A 13,747-nucleotide genomic window follows, 5' to 3' on the forward strand; every position below is an offset into this window, starting at 1 on the left:
CTGCAGAAAAAATAAAATGTAGTCAGTGCCCTGCAGACTTATGATGTTTTATTTCCTCAGCATTCTCTTGACTTCTAAATCTACATGTCTAAGTCTACATGATGTCACAAACAGGGCCGTTCTAGAGCAGTACGACTGTGCCACTTCACCGGGTGCTGACTGCAGGGGGCGCAAAGTTTGCAAGTTTGTTTTGGTTGTAACAGCAGCTGCTGCAGCATTTCATGCCTCCAGCAATTTCCATGCAACAATAAAAATGTCCAGAGAACTCCGGTGATTAATGTTCTTACTGGATGGGGATCTGAGTTTTATCTAGTTGCTTTTTTATTGATCTTAAAATCACACGCAGGGTTAATATGGCTGCTGCAATGAACGTTTACCATGCAGATCACAAAGTGCATGTAATGTAAATAGATCAGTGGGTTACTGCTTTTCTGAGAGATATACTTTTTTGATTTGCAATTTATGAGTTAAAATCATATTATAGAACAGTGGAATATTAACTGTCATCTAAAAACTATGCACACTGCAAAGTATTGATTAGAGCATAGATTAATGTTGCAAAAAGAGTTCATTTGGGAAGAAATAAATTATTATTAAAGAGAACTCCCAACTATGGTGTTCCATTTTCAATTCTCAGTTTGTGCTTCTCCAGACCAAGCACTCTTGCTGCCTACCAGTATGGATGACCTGTCACTCCTACTTGTAGTCTTCCGGTTAATGTAAAATTTCCTATACACTGATTTACATATTTATGGTTGATTGTCTCTGTGTAATATGTGTGTGATGCAAAGTGCTCTGATACTCTTCAATGGTATGAGTGGCGCTATATAACTAATTAAATGCATCTGAATGAGAGTGGTTTTGGAGACTCGATGGGCACTGTTAAAAGGTGGTGGTGAGTGGTCACCACCTTCACCACGGATGGGGGTTTCAAACAAACATTGTCTCCACAAGCGGTAAAGCCGGCCCTAGTCACATTTGCTATTATAAAACAGTTCAGTTCACATTGTGTGTGAGAAGACAACATACATGTAATATATTATATGTACATTTAAAAATACATTCCATATATTAAAAAACTAAAAGTAACAAGACTGGTGCAAGCCTCTCAAACGGTGTGGTAAAGACAGCCATCTGCCATTAACAAGGTGGTCCAGTTTGAAGTTTCTATTGACATGCATGGATGAATATTTTGGTGGGCAGCAATATGTCCTTTTTGACTGTATAAAGCAGGATCATCTATGACCTATCCAGCTGAAGCTTGGGTCAATTCGGGTCATGATAGAGTGCATGAGCACAGCATTGCATGACCTGACATAGTGCCTGGTTTAGTCTAAAAGTTAGCTTTATCTGATGACAGATCTGTAGGAACAGATAGGTATACGCTCTAATCCAAGCAAAGTGGACTGAGACTTCCTTCCAAGGCAGATTCACATGGAAAATAGTTTTAAAAATTGTCATTTAATTTGCCAGTTTGCATTATGGTAGGACTTCTGATATCCTGATTGCTGTCAGCATGAGGGACATAATGGTATGCTAGCTCATCAGTAGTTATTACCGTTGGATTGCATCCTTCTATCAATTACCAGGTACCGTTTTCGTAAGGCTCTGGTATTTTCCTTTGGTTGTGAGTAGTTGTGTTTGAGTACTGAAGATTAGTTGAGTCAATATTTTATGTAGTATTGGTTCCTCTTGCTATTAAAAATAAAACGTGTCCAAGCCTGGCAGAGACCTTTGCCGTATACTACGTGTATGGATGAATATGCCAAAGGACTTGCACTTTATTTTGAAACATTGGGGTTGTTAGAAACTGGGATCCTTGGTAGATGCCTCCCCACCTTTTGCTCCAATTAGAACTGCTGGATGCCTGTTTGTGATTCCGATTTTTTTTGTTTACATTTGTTTATTGAATTTTTAAAAATGTTGATTTTATTAAACAAGTATCAGCACGAGTCACGTATTTGCGCATATAATACAAATAGACAAATAGCATAGGGAATCTACATATTAATAAGAGCATATATGGTTTACTTGTTTGTGCGTCGCTAGGATGTGTCCTGCGTGCTAATGTTCTAAGAAACAGGGAATGCATGAGTTGCGTTGTACCACTTGGGCCTATGAGATAGCACCAGCCCGGCTCAGTGTTCCTTTGTTTCCCCTGCAATGCGTGATGTGATTATAGTCGCGTCCCATCTGCCTGCTGTGGGTACGAGATTCTGAACGCGTCTGAGTGAATAAATATGATGTACCTGGTTGTGTACGTGAGATGCATAGCCAGTGGGACAACCCAACTCCTTATTCTGAAAGTTGCCAAGCGTCTGATATAGCATGCGCGGACCATTGGGCCGTGACAGCCATCCTCGTTACAATGAGGTCCTGGTTGAGTCCAGGTCATCATGCCACGAGCTTCTGAAATCTAGTGGTATTGTGTCCCAGTGCGTCCTCCCGGCACAATGCCACGCTCTCCTCCTGTGCCCAGCATGTCATTGATTGCTGCCAGGCTTTTATATTAGGCGGTTCCGGAGATTTCCAGCGCCAAGTGAATAGGCGTTTGGCTTCAATAAGCCCGAGATCTATGAATCGGGACGTGACTTTATTTTTCTTGGTTATTCGGTACAGGCTCAGTAGGCAAACTTCCCGTGAATACTCTACCGCATGACCTGTGCAGTCGGCTAAATGCGTTGTGACCACTCTCCAATAGGGGGTGAGGGTTGCGCAGACCCACATCATGTGCAGCAGATCTGCATCTTTCAACTTCCATCTCAAACACCTGGCATCAGTTCGATTACAGTGTCTGTTGATCTTGGCTGCCATCATGTATGCCCTCTGAAGGATGTAGTATTGTATTAAATGGAATTTGGCATTCCTTGGGAAATGGGTAGGTCCTTCCAAGATGCCCGACCACTCATGGTCAGTGCATTGCCTCTGCAGGTCTGCATGCCAGCGCTGCCTGAGCGGCACCAGCGACTGTGCCGAGTGTGTATGCAGGGACTCAGCGAACCATTTGGTAATATGTCTGCCAGTGCCCAACTCATTAAGATATGGAACAGTGAGTGGAGTCGTGGGCTCACGAGCCATGTCTCCACACAGGACTCGCAGCGCCCGCATTAGTGCTGCGTATAACAGAAATTGGCCCCGCAGCAGGTCACTGTCTTCAGCTAGTGCGTGGAATGGCACTAATTGCTGGTCTTGATACAAGTCTCCCAGGGTCTGCAGCCCCGCCACATCCCAGGGGGCGAGCTCTGCTGCTGAGACCGCACAACAGTGGCTAAGTGTGTGCCAAGTATGAGCAGGGAGGGGGCATACGGAATAGTCCCTTTTGTGAGCTTTAGGCTCTGACAAAAGCATTTATATGCAACTGCCGCCAGGAGCCGGATTTGGGCTGCACCCCTCCTTCCACGGTGGATTACGGCTGTAATTTGTGGCTGTGTGCAGCCAGGTTGCTGCGATGCAGTGTCCGCCAGCTGCATGCCACTGATCCAACAATCCACCCACTGGAGTTGTGATGCCAAATAATAGTTCTCCATGTTGGGGACGGCTAATCTACCTTGATACACAGGTCTTTCACTAAAGCGTGAAAAAACGAGGGTTAGATGTATATTGGGAGGTTTGTGAAGTGGTAGAGCAGCCGCGGGAGCACCACCATCTTCAAGAGTGCAATGCGGCTCATGGTGGCTAGTGGGAGGGTGCACCAGAGGACATCTCCAATTGTACTGCTGTCATGACCCGCACAATGTTGCCTTCCAGAAGATCTTCCAGTTAGCGATAGACTCTGACACCCAAGTACAAGAATGCCGAATTCTTCCATGGCACCGGTGTACCCCCAGTACCAAACCTGGGTCTTGGGTTGTCTCGGCGAACAGGTACAGGCATGACTTTCCCCAGTTTACCCGCAGCAGTGACATCGAAGCAAACTCCAGCAACGGTCTCTCAACCGCCAAGCATGACTCACGGACATCCCAGAGGTATATCCGCAGATCAACAGCATACAGAGAAACCATGTGTATGCTGTCGCCTAGAGGGATGCCCCACTCCGTGCCAGTTTGGCGGAGAGACACGGCCAGCGGGCTTGATAGCAAGTGAGAATAGCAGCGGGGAGAGCGGACACCCCTGTCGGCTGATATGCTCGATTGGGACCACTTGAGACACATAGGGATCTGTTGTGATTTTGGCTATGGGCTGCTTATGTACCAGTTTAACCAGACCCAGGAAGTTTTACCCCAGTTCATACTTGTTATGGGCAGCAAATAAATAGTCCCACTCCAGGGTTTCAAACGCCTTCTCCAGGTCGAGGACCAGACAACCCGAGTGTGTCCAACACTCTCTGGAATAATGGGCCATACGGAAGCAGCGCCTTATATTCAGTGTGTGCATTGGGCAGACACAAAGCCATTTTGATCTGTATGTACCAGCTGTGGTACCAGGGGAGCAAGTCTGCACATGAGTATCTTGGCTAATACCTTGTAGTCTGTGTTCAACAGCGCCAGTGGTCGGTAGGACCCTAGCAGCTTCCTCCGGATCCCTATCTGACTTGGGTAGCGAGAAGAGCAGCGACTCGTGAAGAGAGTCCGGAAGGACAGATGACTCCTGCACACTGTGGCACATTGACAGAAGGTGAGGAGCCAGGGTTTTCTGAAACGCTTTGTAGCATTCAGCGGGGAAGCCGTTCCGGCCAGGCACCAGTTGCCAATGCCTGTTTGGCTGCCTGCACCTCCAGGAGTGTGATCGGCTCCTCTAGTTCTGCCCTCTGTTCTGCCGAAACCGCCCGCAGTGGCAGCGGGAGCAGGTAGGAGTCCAGACCCACAGGCACCACCCTAAGGGCTTATCTGTACAGTTTATCATAATGGGCTGTGAACTCACAATGTATGTCCTGTTGGCACGTTAACAGAGGACCTGCCGCCGATCGCAGTGCAAGAACTGGAGACTGGGTATGCTCTTGTCTGATTAATCTCGGAAGTAATCTACCTACTCTATCTGCCACCGCATGAGTGTGTGCTGCGTGTGCAGCATAATTTATGCACTGCAGCCATTCCATGACTCTGGCATGGTCATGCTTTAGTTCATCTAGCGCATGTTGGGTACCAGTTGCATTAGCGACCTCTGTCTCCAAGTGGATGAGGGCATCCTCGATGTGTATCGCCTCTTGTTCTAGTTGTCAGCGCATGATCCAGCTCAGCCCCATGCACTGACCCCGGGCTACTTCTTTGCACGCATCCCACACAATGCCAGCGTCTGGAACCAAGTCTGCATTTGTTTCGTAATATTTTCAATAGTAGCGGCCACTGAGGCCCTGAAGGGGGGGTCCTCCAGCGATGCGAGCTGTAGCCTCCACAGGCGGGTGACCTGTGCAGCACCCTCGTCGAACATCTGTATTAAGTGAGGATTGTGGTCCGAGTGTGTGCAACCTAAATATTCTACCTGAGCGCACTCAGTGATGAGCGTAACGCTTCCCACAAACCAGTCGATACGCACATGTAGTTTGTGTGTATGAGAGCAATATGAGTATAGACGCTCCCGTGGATGCAGTGCCCTCCACACGTCCGCGAGACCACAGTGGCTCAACCATTCCCCAAAAGCTCTGGCATTAGACGGGGCTGCAGTGAGCTGTAATGGTAGGAAGGACCTGTCTAAGCTGATGTCTAGTACCGCATTGAAATCTTCTCCCAGCAGCCAGGGGATGTCACACCAGCAGGATAATATGTTAGAAAGCGCCTACCAGAAAGTTGCCTGATCGGTGACGGGGCAGAGATGGACAGCCAGATTAATCTGCCTCCCACTTAGATTGCCCCGTGTTAGCACATAGCACCCATATACATCCATTTCTGTTTCTTCGGGCGTGTATCGGGTACTCGGGCGAATCCATATAAGGGCGCCTCTGGCATATAAGGAATAGCCGGTGGTCAATACTTGTCCCCTTCACCTATGTTGAAGTTTACAGATCTCCAGCTGAGCCAGATGTGTTTCCTGCAATAGTGCTATGTGAGTGGCGTAGCGTTTTATGTAAGCATATGTTTCGTACGATCATGCCCAATGCATTTCGAGACTCTTAAAGTCTCTTCATCAGGGGTGGACCTGTTGGGATAAAGGAAAAAAAATCAGTTGATGTGTTGGTGTAGGGAAAATCTCTGTCAGATGTATGTAACTGTGAGACTGAATGCCAATCTGTAGACAACACCCCGAGGTGCTACCCGTCTGTGGCATGCTACCCAAACGTAAGTAATAACAAAGGGGGGAGTGGAGAGGAAGTGGATTCGGTCTCCCCAACCGTGAAATACATAAACAAAAAGAATCCACAGAGGTATAGGAATGTGGTCCCTACAATGGTCGGGAGCACAGAGTGTTCTTTAAATACCCCACACACACCAAAAGGACCCTTGGTGTCATGCTTCATCAAAGGGGTCGTCTTTGCATTCCTCTACAGAATGCGGCATGCAACTAACCAGCGACTACGCGGGAGCACTGTTGGTAAATCTATGTGTGGTGTGTGAGGGTGTATAGTGCTAGGTTCCCTTTTTTCGACCCCTGGGTTTTCCTTGTTTCTAATTTTTATAATAGATAATAAAGCCAACATTTTGGTCACTCTTAACACCATCGATGGATGAAAATTGTACGCGTGCTGTTGGTAATAAAATGAACATAGCTTCTTAGAGACAAGCCTAGGCTCTATACAACGTTACTTAATCCAATAGTAATCAAAGCGGTGAGTTGATCTAAAAGCTGAAATGACATATAAAACTATGTCCTATTATACTCGATCACACAGCAGGAGTCATTGTCATATCAGTTAGCTCTCAAGAGAAAGTAACTCACCTCAGCTACAGGTAACTGTCGATGAAATGTGAACCAACTGCTCAATCTCGTAGAAAAAAAAACAATCCACTGCCTATAACGAGGGACGTATACAAATTACCCAAAAGTCACAAAAACTCAACAGCTTGCTAATCAAGACAACCCTGATGGATCTATCCACCACTTACCTCCAAATCAAGTTAGCAACCTCTCTCCGTAACACCGCTGTGAAGTATCCAAGCTCTACCCAATCTCTCAAGGCCAGTGAAAACAAGCGAGTGCGCAAAAACCCAGAAGAGTTTACTCTCGAGCTTGCGATAGTTATCCGGCGATTGTCACTGCAGTACCAACCACTGCACTTAAGTCTTGTATCTTGCAGCTCAGCACCTTTTTTAAATGTGCAAAGCCTCTGCCAACGTTAATATAATAATGATCAACTGTCGACGCAGAAGACTCAATAAGCACAAAAAAGTCACCAAAGTACTAAATCATTAATTAAAAATGTCACCTAGTAGCAAGTGTTATTTAATTATTCATTGCCAACTGCTAAAGCTCCGGTCCCGAGGTCAGGGAATGCCATCTTGGAATGGTATTACCATAGACAGGATTCTCAGGCTAACGAGTGTAACCCATAGCTCAACTATCAGCGTGAAAATCCTCAATCGATGCAGTGGAATTAAACCATCATATAGTTTTAGATCTATTAATGATTACCAGCCACCGAACGCCAATCCGTCTCACCTCAATAGTCAGTTTAGGTACCACCTTGAAATGGTGTTAACAGTTCATTAACAGGTGATTGTAAAAATGCGATATCAACTTTGCAACATGTAAACTTGTAACAACTCAACAATGTTAAAGAACAATAGTCATATTATATGCAGTTTTTGGTGTGAATAACCTCCCAACCTATTCTCCTTTGGTGTATGTGTGTATGTCTTCACTAGTCTCCATGGGGCATATTATCAAGACAGGCAATAAAATTATTGCCGCTTTAGCGGCAGAAAACTGCAGCTAAAGCGGTGATAATTGGCTTGATAATATACTCAATGGAATTCCAATCAAAGCTCATGTTAGATGTCCTTCACATTTAACATGAGATTCGATTGGAATTCCATAGAGTATATTATCAAGCTAATTATCTCTGCTTTAGCTGCAGTTTTCTGCCGCTAAAGCGCGATGATTTTATCGCCCGTCTTGATAATATGCCCCCTAGTTTTATAAGTGACTTATGCATCATTTAAGGGCGTAGTCTTGAAGAAAACAAGCCATCTCACATCTGTTGTTAAGCCCATTAGGGATTAAAGTGTTAAGCCTTTTAATCCAAAAAGTATCTCTCTGTAAGAGTTTTCTTGAATTATCTGTGTTTTCTTGTATAAGCACTTGTTCAATGATTTGGAACTTCAATTGCGCTATAATGTGTCGGCTCTGTTCCCAGTGTACCGCTATACTTGAGTTGGGATTTTTATGTTGAATCTTGCTTTTATGTTCTGTTAATCGCACTTTCATTTTCCTTTCAGTTTTCCCAATATAAATTAGTCCACAGGGAGATTTAATGGAGCACACAACATTTTGAGAATTGCAGTCTGTGATGCTGGGAAATCTTATTTGTTCTCCTGTTCTGGGGTGTGATAATTTATCTCCTGGTGTCACATTATTGCGTTCTGTCTAAATTCTCTTGAGGAATCCATAGGTACCATGTTTGTAAAAAAGTTTCTTAGTCTGAGAACCCGCATAAATTTGAAAAAAGCAACATCATTCTCCAATGCTGTACTATTATAGGTTGTAATAAATGATGGTCCCTTATTAAGTACCCCATATTAAGTACAGATTCCTGTGCTTGAGTAAGGCTAATGTGGAAATGTTGATTATGAGTCTTTCATCTGGCTCCTTAATCATTTTTTCCCTTTGTCTTTTTTCCTTTCCTCTCCATGTTTTTGTGGAACGGCGCTTGATTTTGTGGGTAGTGGGTGAGGTGGTTCTCCCTATTTGCTGACATCCTCTAAAAAAGACACCATGGGGGTGCTACCATGCGCTCCATCTTCACTGGTTCTGCTGGCAGTTTCCCTGGATGCTAGTGTGACTTTAAGGGGTACTCTCACTGTGTCTGTATCCTTATCGGATATGACACTTTCTTCAGAAGATGTGTTGGTATTTCTTCTGGTGAACCATTTTTGTGCGTAAACTTCAGCCCATGTATAAGCCTCATTTAGCTTATAATCTATTGCGTCCCTTTTACATTTCTGTAGTTTAGTTTCTTGAAGTTCTTTTCCATATTTATCTAGCTTAGTGTTCAATTCTTCTAGGAATTTTTGCCAAGGTTCTTTCTCCATCCTTTGTGAAAGGTCATTTCAGATAGTGTGAATCTCCTCTTCAAGATCCAGAATTGTTTTAGATAATTCCCCCATCAAAGTAAAATCAGATCGCACAAGCATTTTTTTTTTAAAATTGCAAACCACTTCTCCATAAATTGATGGTTGTGTTGAAGTCTAAAGACCATTGATTTTATTGGCAGCCTAAGACCGCGCGGGATTCGCTTAACTTTATGGTATTGTATAAGCGTTGCAGCATGAAGTCGTTGATTAAGTTCTCTTCTGGTTAGGTACTCTAGTTGTCTTAATTGATGTGTGGTGGAACCACTTTGCACATCAAATGATTTTGTTTCCCCTATTAAATCCTAGATTTCACTTGCTTCCTCTGAAGTGTATGCCTTTGTTGTTGCCCTATTGTCTGTAATGTTTACTATGGATTCTTGGAAAGAACGTTCAAATATTGAATATTTTGGTTATTATGATGTATATCAAAAAGAGTTGTGCATGTTATGTCCAGGTTGCCTTGGGGACTTGGCCACTTCACACCTATATTACTATATGCTGGGCAGGCATACTATTAACATAGCACACTGATCGATTAAACCTACTGAACTAGAGGATCAGAAAATAGAATCCTTGGGTGCACAATCCACACCATTGTATTTGCCTAGCCAGACATGGCATTGCGCATGTGCCTCCATCAGACATCATAATAGGTCATCAGTAGTTTGTGGACTCGCTGTACGGAGTCTCTCTGAGTCTTTACCAGACGGCCACACCGCGGATGAGCTGTCCTCACTAAGAGAGTACGCCGAAGTGGCTTCCGAGTCTCCAGCGCCTCCAGGGTTCCGCATCATGGCCACTGTGCTTAGGGCCACATGCCTCTCCTGCATCAACTGTAACAGGTCCAGGACTGGTTGTCGTCATGGGGTGATTTTCCGCCCCTCCCGCGGTTCCACATTGGATTGACCCTGGTGTTTGAGGCAGACTTGCAAGCGCCATCACACCTGCTCGGCATTGTGTAATGTCCCGCTGTTTTCAGCCAATTCAAGGCCTCGTCATCGGTACCGAAAAAGTGGGTGGACCCTTCTACACTCACCCACAGACACGCCAGGAAGAGAAGGGATATCAGGTTCTCGCATCCACCTCTTCACTGTCAGGAAAGTACCTTGTTGTCTCTGTACACCCAGGGCATAGTATGGGAAGAAGAGGATCATTGCATTGTCTACTTTGATTGACTCTAGCTTGCGCACTTCCCGCAGCACTGCGTCCCAGTCCTTTAAATTGAGTAGTCAGAACAGGAAAGGTCAGGGGCCAATGCATGGTGATGGGTGGTCAGAGGGCACTATATGGGCCCTTTCCACTGCGAAAAATGGGGAGAGTGCATCCGCCGGCACAGGATTCTAAGTCATTGCCCGTGTATGCTACTGTGTCACAGCCCTCCACTCCTTCCGGCAGTCCCATGACACAGATATTGTTGAGCGAGAGCACCCCGAGATCTCCGCTCCGTCCATTCTGTGCTCCAGCGCTCACACCTCCTCGGCAAGGTCTCGTACCTTGGCTGATGGGGTCTTGAGGGCTGGGAGGGCTTCCTCCAGTTCTGTCTACATTTCGGTGACGTTCCCCGCCAGTTTTCAGTGGTTGGCATGTAGCAATGTAAAGTCAGACGCGATCTTATCGATACGGCCTCCAGGGATGAGCGGGTCATTGATAGCGAAGTCCCAATCTGCTCTACCACTTTGAGTACTGTGTCAGTTTTGGATTCCAGCGTTGAGGGCCCATGTGATTTGTTCCCTCTTGGTCCTGGCCAGGCTGCTCGGCGAACTCGGTTGGCTGCATGGCTGGTGCGCCCGCACCAGCACGCTGCCTGCCCATCTTGCTGCTCGTCTGCTTAGTCCAGCCTTTTGTCTAACTGATGCCTGTTAAATCAGGTGGGATCACTGGCACTGACATTCCAGTACCCAGGTGCCTCGGAGCCAGCAGATCGGTGTCGCAGTGTTACTTGCCACCCCAAAGGGGGTTCCTGTGACTGCTCCTGATTGCCAGTTTCAGACGTGTGCAGGTTAACTGGGTCTCCGAGACTCAATATTCAGCGCCTACTGAGGTGCTTTGCTTGACGGGGTTTGCGGGATTAGGTAACAGGGGCTGTGGCAGGTATGCGGACCCCCGCTTTCCAGCCCCAGATCAGCCTCTACATCGCTCCTGCGGACTCTGTACTTTTTAGGGTGTAGCCCTTTCACCTTCTGCAACATGGCCCGGGCACGGCATAAAACCCAGGTCCAGCCATGTGCCAACACTATGCGATCAATTAGGATGCAGGACCACACCTCACAGGCCACTGCCGGGGAACTCCAGTCCCTGCAATGCAACTCTGTGGGCGTGAGCTCTTGTCGCTGCGTCTGTCAGGTCACACCGTGTGATGGCATTTGATGGGTGCGTTCACATGTGCAGTCTCTGGCACGTTTTGCCTGTCTCCTTCCTGGAGCCCTAGTCAGCTCGCCTTTTGACGGGGCTGCAATGGCTCAGGAGCTGAGCAGCAACTCAGCCTCGGGCTCCTGGGCTTGCTCATCTCCTGCTGCTTCTTATCTACGCCCACGCAGCAGGGCATTGTAGTTGGTGGGCAGGCACACCTGGCCTCGATACAGTCCCCAGGCCTCACTGCGGTCGCAACTGGGAGGGCCTTCACTTCTCCATCGGGTCACAGCCAGGCGCGGAATCTTTACTTGTGGTGGCTGCCTAGGGTGCTGCTACCAGGGCTCGACATGGCAGTGGAGAGGAGGAAGGGTGTGAGGAGGGCTCCCAAATCCCGGAGGAAGCCGGAATTTTCTGCTTTCCCCCTACTCCCCGCCTCCTGACCTGCGTCTACAATCGCCTTCCATTTATTGCCTGCAGTCTGCTTTCCTCAATGGATGCAGTGTGGTGGTTATGACGGGGGTCTCAGGCCGATCGTGCTGTGGTCTCCGCTCACCTCTCCAAAATGGCTGCAGGTCATGCTGTTGGTCGCTCCAGTCCCGGCAGCTAGCAAGACCCCGACCGCGATGTTTCTTGCGTTAGGCTGCTGTCTGCTACACAGTGGGCGAGTCATGAAGGGAGATGAAGCCGGAATAAGGATGATTGTGGTGGATTAATGGGCCCCAGGCACGGAGCTCCTTCAGGGTATGCCCGCGATCTTGGCTGGCGAGCCACGCCCTCCGCTGGTTTGGGATTCTGACAGTGCACTGGGACCTACTACCCAGGCTCTAGTGCCACTGCTCATTCCCCTAAAAGTGATGTGAATTGGTACACCCAATTGGCAAGGTACTTTGACCCCTTATAAGTCCCTAGCAGATGTATGGTATCAGGTTGGTAAAGGGTTCACCAGGGCTGCAGCACTATATTGTGCCACCAGGTGTGAACCAAGTAAAAGTATGTCTGCAGGTCTGCCATTGCAGCCCTGCACAAGCAGCCTGTCTGCTCAAGAATGACTCTGCACAGACCATGTGCTGCAGAGGCACACCACTGCCTTAATGCAAGTAAGTCACTTTTAAGGTTGTACTCCTAAGGCGAGGAGGCAAAGTGCATTATATTAACAGTGTGGATATATATGTTTCTACATATATATCCCTACAGTAACCCGGTAAAGCAAGGTTTTACTGTAAGTGACCGGCGGTCCGTAGAGTAACATGAGCTGGCTATCTGGCAAGCTCAAGAAAGCCAGCTCCATTATGGAAGAAAAACAAATTGTATTGCGTTTGGTGCAAAACACCATGCTTTTTCACCCCCAACACAATTCACGTGTCAAAGGTGAGCTAGCATGCACGTAGGTGCCACCTTGAGGGGGAGCCCACCTAAGGTTTAGTGCTCGAGTGCCTTTGCGGGTTTCCAGGAGTAGTATGCTGCCAAGAGTCTGCCCTCCTGATGGGATGTGCTAGCTCTTCCACAGGATGGAGACAAAGGCCTGGGCAGGAAGGAGGTCACACCTCTTTCATCCGAGGAAGGCTAATGTTTATAGCAATCAAGGTAGTGAGCCTCAAAGGCTTTACCGCCCTTGATATGCAAGAGTACTTGTCCCCCACTCGAGCACAAAACCCTTCCTGCCCAGTCCTGCCTGGAAGGTAGGAAAATGTATTATTCAGGAGGTGTACACCTCCAAAAGGCCAGCCTCTCTTTTACAGTGGGCTAAGAGGTCTGTATGGCCAAGGAAGGATTCTGCCATGTTGGAAGACCCTAAATTAGAACACTCTGGGTAGAAAGGTGACCTACAATCACCGGATGTTGTCACCTCAGGGTTGGGTTAGCCGCAGGGACCAGTAGTCCATTGGCCACAGGCCTTCATGCCCTTAACACCAACTAAACTAGGATTTAAGGGGCTACCCTGACACCAGAACCTCAGTTCTGACTTTGACTCCAAGAAGAAGCACAAAGAAGACGCCATCGCCAAAAACAGGACTTTGGACTCTACCGCAGTGCAATGAGAGGACACCTAAGTGCCCTGAAGAGACCATGTACTGGAACAGTGTGTTTGACGCTTGTATGTGGCATGAGCTTATTGCTCCCAGAAAGAGTGACTTCAGTGGACGACAGAAACTAAAGTAGACACCCACAGATTGGTGGGTCTAGTACCCTGCAAGCAGCAGGAAAATCAATGAGCTGCATCACAAGAGTTG

At 47.1% G+C, this 13,747-nt stretch overlaps 1 protein-coding gene across 1 annotated transcript in view; it reads right to left on the minus strand.

The window, feature by feature from the left end:
• LOC147731308 (putative methyltransferase DDB_G0268948) overlaps positions 1–13,747 on the minus strand; it is a 131,117-nt gene that overhangs the window by 84,333 nt on the left and 33,037 nt on the right. The window lies entirely within an intron of this gene.

The sequence above is a fragment of the Lissotriton vulgaris genome, chromosome 2_1 (assembly GCF_964263255.1).
Source record: "Lissotriton vulgaris chromosome 2_1, aLisVul1.2, whole genome shotgun sequence".
Taxonomy (NCBI): Eukaryota; Metazoa; Chordata; class Amphibia; order Caudata; family Salamandridae; genus Lissotriton; species Lissotriton vulgaris.